The sequence below is a fragment of the Neovison vison genome, chromosome 7, assembly GCF_020171115.1.
Source record: "Neovison vison isolate M4711 chromosome 7, ASM_NN_V1, whole genome shotgun sequence".
Classification (NCBI taxonomy): Eukaryota; Metazoa; Chordata; class Mammalia; order Carnivora; family Mustelidae; genus Neogale; species Neogale vison.
This window is the reverse complement of record NC_058097.1, coordinates 126,505,879-126,524,390: the sequence shown is the minus strand read 5'-3', so window position 1 is coordinate 126,524,390 and position 18,512 is coordinate 126,505,879. Positions and strand designations below refer to the sequence as shown.

At 36.4% G+C, this 18,512-nt stretch overlaps 1 protein-coding gene across 2 annotated transcripts in view; it reads left to right on the top strand.

Moving 5' to 3' along the window:
- The window catches only part of CNTN5 (contactin 5), a 1,378,465-nt gene that overhangs the window by 43,560 nt on the left and 1,316,393 nt on the right, over positions 1–18,512 (top strand). The window lies entirely within an intron of this gene.

Genomic DNA, 18,512 nt, shown 5'->3' with positions numbered 1-18,512 from the left:
TTTTTGGAGTAAGTTGTATAAGTTCTTTATGTATTTTGGATATAACCCTGTATAGGATTTGTCATTTGGAAATATATTCTCCCATTCAGTAGGTTGTCTTTTAGTTTTGTTGATTGTTTCTTTTGCTGTGCCAAAGCTTTTTATGTTGATATAGACCCAGTATTTTATTTTTGCTTTTATTTCCCTTGCCTCAGGAAGCGTATCTAGAAAAATGTTATGTCTGATGTCAGAAAAATTAAATTACTGCCTCTGCTCTCTTTTAGAATTTTTTTTTATGGTTTCAGGTCTCACATTTTGAATTTTGAATTTATTTTTGTGTATGGTGAAGAAAGTGATTCAGTTTCATTCTTTGCATGTTGCTGTTCAGTTTTCCCAACACCATTTATTGAAGAGACTGTTTTTCCCATTGGTTATTCTTTCTTCCTTTGTCAAAGATTAATTGACTGTATAATCATGGGTTTGTTTCTGGGATTTCTATCCTCTTCTATTGATCTATGTGTCTATTTTTGTGCCAGGGCCATACTGTTTTGATTACTACAGTTTTTAGTATAACTTGAAATGTGGAATTATAATACCTCCAGCTTTTTTTCTTTTTCAGGATTGTTTTGGGTGTTTGAGGGTTTTTGTGGTTTCATACAAATTTTAGGATTATTTCTTCTAGTTCTGTGAAAAAATTTTATTGGTATTTTTAAATTTTTTTTAAAGATTTTATTTATTTATTTGACAGAGAGAGAAAGACATCGCAAGAGAGGTAGGCAGAGAGCGGGGAAGCAGGCTCCCTGCTCAGCAGAGAGCTCAATGTAGGGCTCCATCCCAGGACCCTGAGATCATGACCTGAGCCAGAGGCACAGACCTAACCCACTGAGCCACCCAGGCAACCCAATATTATTGGTATTTTGATACAGATTGAATTAGTTTGCTTGGGAGTAGTATGGACATTTTAACAATAGTGGTTCTTTTAATCCATGAACATGGAATATCTTTCCATTTGTCTGTGTCATCTTCAGTTTCTAAAATGCGTATATTTTTCAGAGTACAGGTCTTTCACCTCCTGCAAACTTATTGAATTCATTTATCAGTTCTAGTAGTTTCTTGGTGGAGTTTTTAGGGTTTTCTATATGCGGTATCATGTTATCTGCAAATAGTAAAAAGTTTACTTCTTCCTTACTAATTTGTATGCCTTTTATTCTTTGCTTTTGTCTGATAGCTGTGGCTAGGACTTCCAGTGCAGTGTTGAATAAAAGTGATCAGTGGACATCCTTGTCTTGTTTCTGATCTAATGGGGAAAGGTTTTAGCTTTTCACCATTGAATATGTAGCTGTGGATTTTTTATATATGACTTTTATTATGTGGAGGTATGTTCCCTCTAAACCTACTTTTATGATGGTTTTTAGTATGAACAGATGTGGTACTTTGTCAAATGCTTTATATGCATCTATTGAGATGATCATATAGTTCTTATCCTCTCTCTTATTGCTGTGATGTATCAAATTGATATATAAATATTGAACCTCCCTTGCAAACCAGGGATAAACTCCACTTGATCATGGTGAATGATTTTTTAAATGTATGGTTGAATTCTATTACCTAATACTTTGTTTATTAGGTATATTGGCCCATAGTTCTCTATTTTTGTGGTGTTTTTGAATGATTTCGATATCAGATAATGAATAGAATTGGTTAATTCCAGGGTAATCAGTAGAATTAATTTGGAAATTTCTCTTCTTTTTCTATATTTTGGAATAGTTTGAGAAGAATAGCTATTAAGTCTTCCTTAAATGTTTGGTAGAGTTCACCCAGAATGCTCTCTGGTCCTGAACTTCTATTTATTGGGAGTTTAGTTGATGAATGACTGAATTTCATCACTGGTTAGTGCTTTATTCAAATTTTCTATTTCTTCTCAATTGAATTTTGAGAGTTTATATGTTTCTAAAAATTAATTCATTTCTTCAGGTTGTCCAGTTTGCTAGCATATACTTTTTCATGATATTCTCATTATCCTTTGTACTTCTGCAGTGTTGGTATCTCTTCTCTTTCATCTCTGATTTTGATTCCTCTTTCTCTCTCTCTCTCTTCATTTTTTTTTTTTAATGAGTCTGGCTGAAGGTTTATCTATGTTTTGATTTCATTGATCTATTATATATATATATATTTAGTTTCTATTTATTTTATTTCATCTCTAATCTTTCTTATTTCTTTCCTTATACTGGTTTTGGTGTAAGGTCCTTTAAGTGTAAAGTCAGGGTTTTGATATTTTTCTTGCTTCTGGAGGTAGGCCTATATAATGCTATAATGGAATATAATGGAAATTATATATAATGGAAATCATATATAATGGGAATTCGGAGATAATAAATTTCCATTTATTTGGAAAATAATAACTGAGATAAATAAACTTCCATTTTAGAACTGCTTTTGCTGCATCCCAAAGGTTGGGGACCATTGTATTTTCATTTTTATCCCCATGAATGTTTTATTTCCTTTTTAATTTCTTGATTGACCCATTCATTAATAGTTTGTTACTTAACCGCCATGTATCTTTGCTCTTTCCAGATGCTTTTCTTGTGGTTGATTTCTGGTTTTATAGCATTGTGGTCACAAAAGATACGTGGAATGAGTCTGATCTTTTGAAATTTGTTGAGATTTGTTTTATGGCCTAAAATGTGATCTCTTCTGGAGAGTGTTTCATGTGCACTTGAAAAGAGTATGTATTCTGTTTGGGATGAATGTTCTGAATATATGTATTAAAACCATCTGGTTCAATGTGTCATTCAAAGCCACAGTTTCCTTTTTTTTTCTTTTTAAAGATGTTATTTATGCATTGCAGAGAGATACAGAGAAAGAGATGGAGAGAGAGAGCACAAGCAGGGGAAGAGGCAGAGGGAGAGGGAGAAGCAGACTCCCCACTGAGCTGGGACCCAGACAGAGGGCTCCATCCCAGGACCTGGAGATCATGACCTGAAAGGAAGATAGACACTTAACCATCTGAGCCACCCAGGCACCCCACCACTGTTCCCTTCTTAATTTTCTGTTTGAATGGTCTGTCTATTGATGTAAGTAGAATTTTCATCCTCTCCTATTAATGCGTTAGTATCAATTACTTCCTTTATGCTTGGTATTAAATGTTTTGTGTATCTAGGTGCTCCCATAATTATTTATTTTCTTGTTGGATTGTTCCCTTAATGATGCATAGTGTCTTTATCTGTTATAGTCTTTGTTTCAAAGCCTGTTTTGTCTGATGTAAGTATTGCTACTTCAGCTTTCTTTTGACAACTATTAGCATGATAAATGTTTCTCTATCCCTTTACTGTGAATCTGCAGGTGTCTTTACATCTGAAATGTGTGGTTTGTAGCAGCTTCTAGATAGGTCCTATTTGTTTATCCATTCTGTCACCTCTGTCTTTTGATTAGAGTGTTTAGTCCATTTGTATTCAAGGTAATTTTTCATAGGCATATACTTCTTGTCATTTTGTTACTGGTTTTTTGCTTGTTTTGTTCTTTTCCTTCTTTCTTCTCTCATGATTAGTTGGCTTTCTTTAGTGACTTACTTGGGTTCCTTTCTCTTTAGTGTTTGCATATCTATCACTGGTTTTTGATTTGTGATTACTATTTGATTTGTGTATAACATCTGTATATACCAGTCTATATCAAGTTGATGGCCACTTAATTTTGAACCCATTCTTTAGGCTCTGCTCCCCATGTTTTAGGTATATGGTGTCATACTTTATATCCTTTCATTTTGTGAGTTTTTTGACTCACTTTTACAAGTATATTTACAGGTATATTTATTTTCACTGCTTTTGTGCTTCTTACTTTCCTTACTATTGGTTATGGTCTTTGTACTTAAAGAGTCTCCTTTAACATTTCTTGTAAAGCTGGTTTAGTAGTCATGAATTCCTTCAACTTTTGCTAGTCTGGGAAACCCTCTCCTTCTATTTTGAATGATAGCCTTGCTGGATAGAATATTTTTGTCTACAGATTTTTTTTTTCTTTTCTTTTTTCACACTTTGAATATATCATGCCATCCTTTCTGGCCTACAAAGTTTCTTAGAAAAACCCACTAATAGCCTTATGGGGTTTCCCTTTTGTGTAACTGCTTCCTTTTCTCTTGGTTTTTTGTTGTTGTTGTTGTTGTTGTTTTGTTTTGTTTTAATTTTATTTATTTATTCATCAGACAAAGATCACAAGTAGGCAGAGAGGCAGGCAGGGAGAGGGGGAATCTCTTATTGTTTTTAAAATTCTCTCGTTATCATTGCTTTTTGCCACCTTAATTATTATGTATTGGTGTGGTCCTCCTTGGATTCATTTTGTTGGGAGAATCTCTGTGCCTCCTGGATTTGGATTTCTGTGTCCTTCCCCAGATTCAGGAAGCTTACAGCTATCATTTCTTCAAATACATTTTCTGCCCACTTTTCTTTCTCTTCTCCTTCTGGGAATTCTATAATATATAAATGTTATTATGCATGATGGTGTCACTGAGTTTCCTAAGTCTATTCTTGTTTTGCATATTTTTTTCTCTCATCTGCTCAGCCTGATTATTTTCCATTACTCTGTCCTCCAAGGTGCTGATTCATTCTTCTCCTTCTTCTAACCTGCTGTATTCCACCTAGTATATATTTTTTTTATTTCAATCATTGTGTCCTTCATCTTTGATTTTTTTAAATCTCTTTTTAAGGGTCTCAGATGTCCTTCACTCCTTTCTCATGTTCAGTGAATGTCTCTATGATCATTACTTTAAATTCCCTATCAGACATATTATTTATCTCAGTTTCATTTAGGTATTTTGCTGTGATTTTATTCTGTTCTTTCATTTGGGACATATTCCCTTGCTTCCTTGTTGTGTCTTGCTCTTTGTGTCTGTTAGAAAAATGGCTACAGGGCGCCTGGGTGGCTCAGTGGGTTAAAGCCTCTGCCTTCAGCTCAGGTCATGATCCCAGGGTCCTAGGGCTCTCTGCTCAGGGGGGAGCCTGCTTCCTTCTCTCTCTGCCTGCCTCTCTGCCTAGTTGTGATTTCTCTCGTCAAATAAATAAAATATTAAAAAAAAAAAGAAAAAAAGAAAAATGGCTACATCTACTGCACTTGAACATAATGGCCTAATTAAGAGGAAGTCCTGTTGTGCCCAGCCATGCAGTGTCCCCTCTTCACGAGAACCTGGCACTTCAGGGGTGTCTCCTTTGTATAATGTGTGCACCAGGCTGTTGTGGCTGAGCCATTTATTCCTTCAGTCCAGTTTTCTACAACGGCTCTCTTTGCCTATTATGGGTTGTCTTTTTGTCACTGTGGTGTTAGTGGGGATTCCTTGGAGTGGAATCAGGCCAGACTTTTGCCAGAGATGCAGCAGCACCAAACTGAAGGGCATTTTCCCTCTGTTGTTCCTGGGAACTTTTTTGTTGGTGAGCTTGTCCTGCAGTAGGACAGGCTGTCTGCCTTCAGACTACTGTTGGGCCTTCATCTGGTTAGTGTGTGTGGTTATCTTTCTCTCTTTCCTGAATAGGACTCACTTTGGAGTGATGCCAGCCAGTGTAGAAGCTGCTTGCATACTGACAGGCCTATAACACCACCCTGTGTAGGCTCTGGCCAGAGATTATTGGAGAGAGCAAATCTGCCAAGGTAGAACATGGGGGCAGGATAGAGGGGCATCTGTACTAACAAGATTTTTGGACCCCTGATTCTCTATGGGAGAGGTCCTGAAGTGCTGAAACTGAGGTGGGTTATCCAGAAGTGTGGATTTGTGGATGCATAGCATGGGGGGCAGGGGCTGTGTGGAGGGAGTAATGGTAGTGCTAGCAATTTAGGTAGTGAGTCCATGTGTTTATGCTGAGGGACATAAATGGTGGAAATGGTGACTGCCAGTTTCTTTGTTCCTGGAGGAGCTCCCCAGCAATTTCTGTCCCTCTGGAGCATGCTCTGAAATTAGTAAACAACTCTTCCTCCCTTATACTGGGGTCTTTCAAAGTGCTGCTTCTATGCTATATCTGAGTAGGCTGTTTGTTGGGCTGTCTCTTTAAGAGCAGGAACTCACTTTCTTCTCATTCTCCCAGCTCTCCTAGACTGGAGCAAGCTGATTTATTTATTTATTTATTTTTATTCCAGGATTTAAATTCCACTGGTTGTAAGAGCTCCTAAAATTTGGCCCCTCTAGTTTTCCGAAGCCAGATTATGGGAATTCACCTCCCCCATGTGGGCTCCCCAGTGTGGGTGTTTGTTTCTTTCCCTATTCCTTGCCCACAGGGTTCTTCCCTCCCTCTGGTAATCCCTTGAATCTGTTTAGTTCCTGACTGCATCTCTGCCCTTCCTATCCTCTTCGATGTGCCCTTTTCTGTACATTGAGTTGTAGAGTTTATTCTTCCAATCTTCAGGTTACTTTTTGTGTTATTTACATTGATGTAAGTGTTATCTTGTTGTATCCCTGGGACAAAGTGAGCCTTGGGTGTTCTTACTATGCCATCTTCCCCAGAAATCTCCCAAGCCTTGGAAGAATTTTACTAAAGTAAGTTACACAGTCCATTTACCCCTTTAGAAAGAATAATTTTAATGTAGTAAATCTGATGCATGTGAATATTAGAAGTTTGCATAAAATAAATTAGCACATCATAATATTGTGTATATTTTGGTTGGATAAGTAGAATATTAATTGCAAAATAGGTATAGGGTTTTAGAGTTCAAAAAGTTGAATATAATTTTAAAAAATCAGATTTCCCTAAGAAAGAGTGAGGTTTAGTAAATAAAAGAGAAAATCTCACAATTCTTTGTATTAGCCATAATTTCAGCAGACATTCACTTCCTTAGCTCTCATTATTTATGGTTGTTGGCAACAATTCCTTCTTCACCCTAGTTTGAAGGCATGGATAGGAAGCTGACATGGTTGAAGGCTACTGCCAGGCTTAGTAGAAAATCAACAGTGAATAATAGTTTTGATAGAAAACAGAGCTTTTCAGAGTTGGTCCTCTAAAAAATGGGGCTTCCCCCCCACCCCTGCTCCAGATTGACTCTTGAATTCTAAATATATCCCTCCTTCTGGATAATTCTTCAATGTATAACTGATGTGGTTTTGGAATGTAGGTGAGGTTTGGTGAGGTAGTGTCTGGAGCAGACGACCGAGAACTCTTGAGAATTCTTTGGTGCAAAATGGTGGTTTTATTAAAGCTTGGGGGCAGGACGCCTGGGCAGAAAGAGCAGTGGTACCTGGGTATGAGGGGTGGCTGATAGTTGGTAGTTGGGGGAGGTTAAGGAAAGGGGAGATTTTCAAAAGAACTTTCTTTTAAATAGATATTATCTATTTGTCAGACAGAGAGATAGAAAGGGAGAGTGCATAATATGGGGGGCAGTAGGCAGAGGGAGAAGCAGGCTCACCACTGAGGATGGAGCCCAGAGTAGGGCTGGATCTCGGGACCCCTGGATCATGACCCCAGCCAAAGGCAGCCATCCAACCAACTGAGCCACCCAAGTGTCCCTCAAATCCCTCAAAAGAACTTTCATATGCTAAAGAGGACCTACAGTATTCTGGAGGTCTTTCTGTTGTCAAGTTAAGGTTGTTTCCCTCTCATACCTAGCTAGGCATTAACATGAAGATAGTAGGGAGCCTCCTGGAACGAGGTCACTTATATCCACACATCTCACCCTGGAGTGGGGGGCAGTGGGTCTTGCAGCTTGTCAGTTTGTACTTTATCCTCAGCTAATCTTCAGCTCCTTCATCATAACTATCTGAAATCTCACTGGAATTTTTATTGTACTTAGATACAAATAAGGTTTAGCATAATGGGGCGGATAAAGGTCAGGTGACTCTTAAGCCGGGGATCAGGAAAAAATAATGGGTGAGAATCTGTAAACCAAAGTTAAATATATTCTTAATTTTTTCCACAAATGTTGCCATTGGTGGTTAAGTTAATGGATGCCTTGATACCACAGTGTGCTCAAATTCCTCCAAAGCTGTATTTTAAGTATTTCTGTGATTGTATTGTACTGATTTTTAGTTTACTAATCTGTCACTCCTGCTACACCACTAACTACTAGAGATCAGGTACTGCATGTTTTTATGTATTCATCTTCAGCACTTTGTGTCAGTACTTGGCATATATCAGCTATGCTTAGTAAATAAGTGTTTTAAGAGTTCATAACTTGATCGGTTACTATATAGAAAAGAATTTACATACCTTGAAAATGGCCTGTTTTATAACAAGCAGTTTCTTGTCCTTTAGCTTTTTTTTTTTTTTTTTTTCTTGTCCTTTAGCTTTATGTGTCTTCAAGGAATTACTCTGCTAAGCATTTAAACTTCACCAGCATCTCTTGCTTTCAGCACAGATTTCAAGATCCTGGCTCAGGCCAGTGTTACTGCTTGCAGCAGTGCGGTGGGGTTAAAAGCGGGCCCTCAGGCGTGCTTCCCAGCATCAGCAGGAGAAGATTTAATTAGCCACTTAACTTTCTCAGGTGTAGGGGACAGGGCTCCCTCTTCAACTAATGAGGTCTGAACTGCCAGCCAGCCTCACTGGCTTCTCTTCAGGCTGAATCTCTCCCACAACACTGGTGAGCTGATTTCCTGACCACTTAGTCCCCAGTGGCATTAAAATGGCTCTGTCAGGAGCTGCCCTGGCTGTGCTTCCAGCAGTATCTTCCCCCTAAGAACTTCAGACTGGTTGTAACTCCAAAGTCTGTCTTCTATCACTCACTATTCTAGAGTACTGAGTGATGAATATTCTCAACTTCCTCTTTTAACCCAGGTCTTCCCCTTTCTTTCCTCAAGGAGATTTGCACACAAAGGGAGTTTTGGGTTAGATTTTAGGTGTCTTTTTTAAAACTTCAAGTATAAGATTTCTTTTTTTCTGGAAATAATTTAGGTGCTTTGTTTTATTAATAAAATCCAAGCATTATGGAAAGGTAAAGACATGAAGAAAGTGAAGAAAAACACCCTGAACCTCTGCAGAAGAAAATTTTTATTTTCCCTTAGAGGTCCTTTGGCTGATCTAAATAATTAAGTTGACATAAAACAGATTAACAGAAGAAAAACAAATTTAATTATGTACATACAGAGGCCCCATGAAGAGAGGCTTCCTGACAGGCAGGCAGTTGAGGTTTATATGTCATCCTGAGCCAAACAGAAGAGGGTAAGGGTCTGAAACTTCAAAGGGAAGGAAGACAATTCACAAGAAGATAAAATGTTGTCAAATAAGCATTTGCCATGCCACGCAGAGAAGACTTGAAGTTAAAAAAAAAAAAAAATGTTATCTTTGGCAATAGCTGTCTTCCTGGTACAAGATTTTTTCCTAATTTTTTTCAGGTGGAGGAATTGCAGGAAGGGGGTCAATGTTAAAATGCTCTTCTTAAGTCGCTGGAGCCCAAATTGTCTTCAGTTAAAAATAAACCATATGCTAAAATGGCACATTCTAGGACAGGCTTCTCTGAATCCTATCAACCCTTGTCCAGATAGAACGATGTCCAACATTTGACAGAGCTACCTCCAAATATTTCCATATGCATGCAGATACAAAAAGATAACCTAAGGGATAAGCAAATATACTTATATAAGCAATAACATAATTATATCCATGCTTCTAAGTACGTAAAAACAACTGTTACTTATGTTCTCTTTTACATAGGAGACAGTTTATAACAGGGTGGCCATTTTTTAAAATTTAAATATACTGAATATAAAAATCAAATTATACAAATGGTTTTAAAATATTCTTTTTTTTTTCCCCCAGTGGAACTCACTCAGATATTATGTGTTGTCAGACTTCAGTATTCATGTAATTAGCCTAGAGAATGTCAAAAAAGGATCTGCTCAAATGGTCAATTTGTGTACGAACTAAGAGTACTAATAATACTAACATGGTACTAATAGTACTTTGGAAACTGATTTTGAAACTGGAATGAGCATGCAGTTCATCTAGATACTCACTGAAGTGCTGACACGGACTCGGGTTTGTGATGGGGGCTAACATTCTGCAGCTTCACAGAAGATGGTAATGTTGCTGGCCTTGAACTACTCTGTAGGCAGCAAGTATAATGTGTCAGGTACTGCGGTAGGCTTCCTTCTCAGGGTTATATTCATGATGTCACGAGTTATCAGAACAACTTGTAACTGCTGCATTTTCATTGTAAATCTGGGGCTCAAAGAGCATAAAATAGGTACCTGACATCACTCTACTTGTTGGCTGCAGATATATGTTTGAATCCAGCTCTGTCTGTTTCTGGACAGGTACATTTTTGCCTTTGTATAAAGTCTACTGATGTTTTATTCTGGAACGCCAACTGCTGAGAATGATTAGGATTGAAATCGATATCATTAAATTATGCATCAACTGAAACTGCCACAAACAGTCCCTAAAACTCAGGCAAAAAATTCACCTTAAGAAAAAAAAAAAAAAAAAAGCAATGTTATCGAAAGATACTATTATATTTAAATCAATAAATACAATTTTTTTTAAAAGTGTAGGTGCGAATACCAGAAGAGTGATTGGTTCAAAATACATATTCAATAATAATGAAAATACAAATTGTATTTTTTATCCATTTTATTTTAGGTCTGTTTTTAAAAAAAGTAGATTTATGTTTGGTTGGTCATCATCAAAACGTTGTTGGTGAAACAAATCAAAAGAAAAGTAAGATTAGAAGCAACATTTTATCCTGAAGCTACCTAGAACCTATGAAAATATAAAAGAAAAATTGCAATAATATTCCTTTTTCCATTATTACCAAAGGAACCTTTCTTGCTTTATCTTTCCTTGTTTTATCTTACATATTTACATAATTATGTAAATAGTGCTTTTTGAATAGTATTATTACATTCTTTTCATTTAATAATAATACTGACAGCTGTTAGGGGAAGTGTTATAAAATACATCATCAGAAAGTTAAACTCTGGTTTAGGAATAAAAGCAGGTATAGTAGTATTACAATAATATCATTTGATCATCAAAGTAAGATTAGCGTTGGATGCATGAAGTAGTTTTCCTTTTTAAAAGATATTTTATTTATTTATTTTTTTGAGAGACAATGAAAGTGATCATAGAGGAGGGGGATCACAGAGGGAGAGCGATCACAGAGAGGGAGAAGCAAACTCACCGCTGAACTAAGAACCCGATGCAGGGCTTGATCCCAGGACCCTGAGATCCTGACCCAAGACAAAGGCAGACAGCTAACTGACTGAGCCACCCTGGCACCTGAGTCTTTATTTTTTTCTCCTCTATATCTCCCCTCCCTACACACACACAGATAAAAGTGAAATAGATAGAATCATTAAGAACTTCATCTCAACAAAAATACAAACTCTCCTATTGATGTATGGTAGCATTTAAAGTTATATAAGATGCCATTTAGTGATATCATGAGATACAAAATGTTGAGTTTCTTCTTAATAGATGAGAAGTTAGTTCTTCAATATTTGCTATCCTGCATATATGTCCACAAATATTCTAAAAAATGGACTTTTGTATCTACTTTAGTATGACATCATTTGGAAAAAGATATTCTGGCATTTTCCATGGAAAATGCAGCATCTGGATTTTGTTTATTTGTTTTATTTTGTTTTGGTATTTGGAAAATAAATCCTATATGTATATATGAAGTTTTTCATAGGACATAGAGATTAAAGGAAAGAGTTTGATGGAAAAGCATTAGGGGAAAATAGCTCTGTATTTTACAATAAATGGAAATTGTAGCCCATTGTGTGTTTTTGTTCCCTTGAACCGCTATAGTGTTCCCTTCTCCCAAAGGATTTTTGATTTTATTATTTCTCTGCTTACAACTGATCCAGTCATACATTTCTTTTACTCATGTTACCAATTAGAATTCAGTAGCATCATAATGCTACAGTGCATTCTATTTTCAAGTGCACATTCAAGTGCAATCTGTTTTCCTTTGGTACTTAGGAAGCAGGATAAGCTGTGCTAGTATATTGCATTCTGGGAAACTAAGTGATGGTATTGAGTTTATGTGGACTTCTGTAGCATACCTGGGCTTCAGATTCAGCTCTTTAGGAGAAGGGATTTGGAATATGTTGCTACTTTTAGCACTATTATAGAATATAAATTTTAACAAATAATCAAAAACTAAATATTATATGCTCTACTGTTACGGGGAAGAATAAAAATTACAAATACAATGCTACTGGTATTTCTGAACTAACATTGATGATGAACTTTGCTTACACTTTGAGCTGACTATATTTAATATCATCACTATTAACAATTAGTTGCATTTCATGATAGTCACTGCATGCTCAACACTATTCTGTGGATTCTAGATACACTTTGTATATTATTTATACATACATAGATACTAATATCTAGATACACTTTGTATATTATTTTATAGTCCTCAGTGACACACATTTAAAATATCTTGAATTTCTTTTGAGGACAGAAAATGGCCAAATCTTTTTTTTTTTCAATTTATTTATTTTCAGAAAAACAGTATTCATTATTTTTTCACTACACCCAGTGCTCCATGCAATCCGTGCCTTCTATAATACCCACCACCTGGTATGGTACCCCAACCTCCCACCCCCCCGCCACTTCAAACCCCTCAGATTGTTTTTCAGAGTTCATAGTCTCTTGTAGTTCACCTCCCCTTCCAAATTACCCCAACTCCCTTCTCCTCTCTAACACCCCTGGTCCTCCATGCTATTTGTTATGCTCCACAAATAAGTGAAACCATATGATAATTGACTCTCTCTGCTTGACTTATTTCACTCAGCATAATCTCTTCCAGTCCCGTCCATGTTGCTACAAAAGTTGGGTATTCATCCTTTCTGATGGAGGCATAATACTCCATAGTGTATATGAACCACATCTTCCCTATCCGGATATTCGTCTGTTGAAGGGCATATTGGTTCTTTCCATAGTTTGGCGACCGTGGCCATTGCTGCTATAAACATTGGGGTACAGATGGCCCTTCTTTTCACAACATCTGTATCTTTGGGATAAATACCCAGGAGTGCAATTGCAGGGTCATAGGGAAGTTCTATTTTTAATTTCTTGAGGAATCTCCACACTGTTCTCCAAAAAGGCTGCACCAACTTGCATTCCCACCAACAGTGGAAGAGGGTTCCCCTTTCTCCACATCCTCTCCAACACATGTTGTTTCCTGTTGTGTTAATTTTGGCCATTCTAACTGGTGTAAGGTGATATCTCAATGTGGTTTTAATTTGAATCTCCCTGAGGGCTAATGATGATGAGCATTTTTTCATGTGTCTGATAGCCATTTGTATGTCTTGATTGGAGAAGTGTCTGTTCATATCTTCTGCCCATTTTTTGATATGTTTGCTTGTTTCATGTGTGTTGAGTTTGAGGAGTTCATTATAGATCCTGGATATCCACCTTTTGTCTGTACTGTCATTTGCAAATATCTTCTCCCATTCCATGGGTTGCCTCTTTGGTTTTTTGACTGTTTCCTTTGCTGTGCAGAAGCTTTTGATTTTGATGAAGTCCCAAAAGTTCATCTTCGCTTTTGTTTCCTTTGCCTTTGGAGACATATCTTGAAAGAAGTTGCTGTGGCTGATATCGAAGAGATTACTGCCTATGTTCTTTCCTCTAGGATTCTGATGGATTCCTGTCTCATGTTAAGGTCTTTTATCCATTTTGAGTTGATCTTTGTGTACGGTGTAAGAGAATGGTCGAGTTTCATTCTTCTACATAGAGCTGCCCAGTTTTCCCAGCACCATTTATTGAAGAGACTGTCTTTTTTCCACTGTATATTTTTTCCTGTTTTGTTGAAGATTAATTGACCATAGAGTTGAGGGTCCATATCTGGGCTCTCTACTCTGTTCCACTGGTCTATGTGTCTGTTTTTATGCCAGTACCATGCTGTCTTGGTGATCACAGCTTTGTAATAAAGCTTGAAATCAGGTAACGTGAAATCTTATCTATAATTTTGCTGACATAATCATGTTTACACTGTATTACAAAGCATCATCGGGCTGCCTTGGTACTTGTTTGGTTGCACCTCTGACTCTTGGTTCTGGCTCAGGTTGTGATCTTGGGGTTCTGAGATTGAGCCTCATGTAGGGCTCCCTGCTGGGTGGAAAGTCTGCTTCCCCTCTTTCTCCCTCTGCACCTCCCCCTGCTCACACTCTAAAATAAATACATCTCACTCTCTAAAATAAATACATCTTTTAAAAAAGCATCATCAGAATTATCTTAAGGTTTCTCTTATGTATATTGCTGGGCACATTAAGAGAAAGAGAAAAGTGATGGCAATAACGTTAAGTGCAAGATTATAGAGGAGGTGAGTTTCATGTTATTTTTTTGAATATATTAAGAATATGAAGAAGCTTAAGGAAGAATGGAGTAATCAAGACAAAGGGATAAATTAAATCATTCCTGATAATGGCAAGAATATGAATACTGTATTACACATTTCATCTGTTTTCATGTTCTTGGCAACAACAACAACAACAAAACCAGAAAACACAACTCATAAGGGTGTAAATATAAAGAGAACATATACCTCATTTGATAATAACCACCATAACAATCGTAGTGTGGAATGGAAAGAAGCTGTGAAAACAGTAATTTAGTTATGGCAACAAGTTCCAGTATTCAGTCTGTTTTTGTTGTTGTTTTTTTAACCTTCTATCCTTAAGATGTGAAGTTGTTTCTCAGGTTAACTTTTTTAAAGATTATATTTCTGCCACAGTTCAAACCATCATATCCAGACATAACTCAATCTGCAGGAAAGGGGTGGATTCCTCCATTGGCCTTTTCTTCAGTGTGTGGAAATATTTTGTCAAATTTTTCTGCAGCAGAATCCCCTAGTTGGCAAAACTGAGTCACAGCCTTCATTGGAATTGGGATTTTGATTAACATAACTGACTAATATTTATGACTTGTCCCTGTATCACACTGGGAGGGGGCAGAAAACCGGCAGGAAGGAAAAGGAGGTAACACCTATTGACTAGGAAACAGCAGTTTCTAAGACATTATGTTTTGAGAAAAATAGAAAATAGATTTGCATAAATATAGGAAGAACATTTTAGAAAGGAATGTAGACCTGATGCAATGGGAAATAGGAAGCCAGTGAAAGTTTTAGATAGTGCACATAACTTTTATTGAGGCAGAATACTTTCTTTGGAGACAGCTGCATTCATTTGCTCTTTTTAAGACCTGCTACAAATTTTGCTCACCTATTGAAAAAGAATACTTCTTTTTCAGAAGAACATATATACTGTTGTCATGAAGCTGTGGGGTATATGGTGAAAATGGAAAATTTCACTTTCCCAATGTATATGTAATTCCCTGAAATTGAAAATAAGTGCATGTAATAGTTTTTAAATATTTGCAAACAAAGCATTCCATTGCATTTTGCTTTTTCAATTACTCTAATATATGTTCTTCATTTCTCAACAAAATGGAAAGGCTGACTAGTGAGAGAAGTAAATTCCCTTCTTGTTGTCTCTTTAATATATTTAGTGTTTTTTTTTTTTTTTGAGTGAGCTCTTTGGATTTAACTTTGAAGCTACAACCTTATTGATTTAACAAAGAGATATCCTTACTTCAATAAACATGAAGCATAGATGAGCGTATAGAAAATATTTCTCAGATTTCATTCACTCAGACAACCTGCAATGATGTTTCTACATTTGGCCAGGAAATTTGGTCTCATTTTCCTTGATTCAAGTTATTTTAGAAAAAAAAAAAAATCACAGATGCATTTCTTAAACTGAGAAAGAAATATTTCAGTCATCATACCTAAACAATAATCTCAAGATGATATCATGTCTACTTATTGATCTCTCTAACACCAACAGGTTGAAATTTGCTGCTGTTAGGTATTGCATTGATGTTTTTAGTCTCTTTCCACTTGCTTTCAAATTATGTTTTAATATATCAAATTTCCTTAAATATTTGTACTTACCTCCTATCTTAACAAAGTCGATAAACACAAAACTGTTTCCATCCATAGGACTTGGTATAAAAGTAAGTATACTGAGTCATTACTAGATTGGCAAGTAAGGGAAAATATTACCAATTATTAGGAAGAGATTTTTGAAAATAAAGGCCCTAAACTAATAGCTGTTCCCTGTTAGTACCAAAGCCCCCTCTCATAAATAATATTGATATTCACTTTATTATCCTACAATAAATTTCATATATAATATAACCTACTTACCCACACAATTTTTAAAAAATCAGTGTAATTAACGATAATATAAAGAAATTTTTAAAAAACTGTATGTCTAAACTAACATTCATTTCAATTTGCAGATGTTCAGCAGATTTTTATGAGATGTTATAACAGAGGAGGTGCATGTCTCTTCCCACATAATTAGGACAGGTGCTACAGTTTCCAGTGCCAAATGGGTCTAACCACTATTACCTCTAGTATCCCCCAAAAACAAATACTCAAAATATTCCCTCAGAGAGAACCATTGCCCTGGATTGAGACTCTTTTGTTTTTAGTTCAAGGAATGATGTGATCACGGAATGAATAAATAGGAAGGAAAAAACCTTTAACTTGCATTGCCAATTCTTTGGCCTATGAAATTAGGGTTCTTGTCTTTTCTATTTACAAAGGAAAACATACACCTGCACATACAAACACACAAAAACACATATACCTCTGAGTGTTTTTTCAAAGGGATCGGAAAAGTGATATATTTAAAGTACACTTTGTAAGAATAAATTGTGGAAATTATTATCTTACATAGATATAAGGTAAATAGTATGCCTATATTGAAAATAATATTTAAGAAGAGTTTTAAATTAAATAAGAAATATAAATGATCAAATAAGTAAAAAACAAAACTAAAATATGACGTGTTATATTTAGTATGATTTAACATAGATAAAGTACATTTAAATATCATGGAGGGAAATTGGCCAAAATCTTAGCAGTAGTCAATCCTAGATTTTAGGATTATGGATGATTATGTTTCCACATTTTCCTATACTTCTCGATGCTTACAGAAACATTACAACAAATGAGCAATATATAAAAAATATATATTAAAACCTCAGATAAAAGAAAATAATTGAGGTGGATTTTGTCCATCAGTTACTTACTTTCTATATTTAAATCTTCCCTCATCTGTGATTACATCTGTGATTCTTTTTCTTTCATTTGTTAAATTTGGATCTTCCCCAGTGCTCTTTTTTTTTTTCTTTAAGATTTTATTTATTTATTTGAGAGACAGAGATCACAAGTAGGCAGAGAGGCAGGCAGAGAAAGAGGAGGAAGCAGGCCCCCCGCTGAGCAAAGAGCATGATGCAGGGCTTAATCCCAGGACCCTGAGATCATGACCTGAGCAGAAGGCAGAGGCTTTAACCCACTGAGCCACCCAGGCATGCATGGATCTCCCCCAGTGCTCTTTCCTCAGCTTCTCTCTTCTGATAATCTCCTTATTCTCCCACACTGGTATTACGCTACCTATGTCTTCTCTTAGTTCTGAAGACAGTTATAGCCTCAAGCGCATGTCATTGCTTTCTACTTATTGACTAAATAACTTTATCTTGTGGCACTTCAAACACATAACACCTAGTATGAAGCTCATGTTGCATATTTGCTATTTATAATTACTCCAACCATCAGGCCTGACATGCTAATGATCTTGGACATTTTACTCTCTAATTAGTGAATAACACTGATTCTTTCTTAACAAGACCTTCTTCAACAGTGGTTCTAGAATTTCTATCAAAGGGACTTAAGGGTGACAATTTTGTGACAAAAGAGAAAGTTGTGATTGCACAATATACATTTTAGAAAAATTTTTTTTTCATTTTTTTTTCCAATTTATTTATTTTCAGAAAAACAGTATTCATTATTTTTTCACCACACCCAGTGCTCCATGCAAGCTGTGCCCTCTATAATACTCACCACCTGGTACCCCAACCTCCCACCCCCCCGCCACTTCAAACCCCTCAGATTGTTTTTCAGAGTCCATAGTCTCTCATGGTTCATCTCCCCTTCCAATTTACCCAAAAGCACATACCCTCCCCAATGTCCATAACCCTACCCCCCTTCTCCCAACCCCCCTCCCCCCAGCAACCCACAGTTTGTTTCGTGAGATTAAGAGTCACTTATGGATAGGGAGAGAGACAAACCACATTTTAGAAAATTTTATGTTAAAGTTGGGAAGGTGGGTGAATGAAGGTGTGAAGTGTGGGGTTAAAGGCCCACCCTTAAGCCGCTCTTCTCCCGCGTTCTAGTCCTACAATGAGCACCACACTAGGCTCTTTTTGCTTTATTTCTATCTAGAGTTGAGAACCCTTTAGCAGGGTCCCTGGCATATGTTCAGGCTATTTTTTTTTTATCTCATTTACTGACATTATTCTCCTGTCCAAAAAATAAATACATATAATTGCTCTGTTTACCAATAAAATAGAGATATTTAGCTTTTATTCAAAGTACTTCAAATCCTTATTGAAATCTCACATTTTTCCTCTTCCCCTCCAACTAGCTACCCACATGTACTATACTTGAGCCTAAATGAAATTGCTGTTTTTCATTTGTACTTGTGTCATTTTCTATCATGCAATACTCTGGTTCCCTGCTCCATCTGAAAAACATTCTTCCAG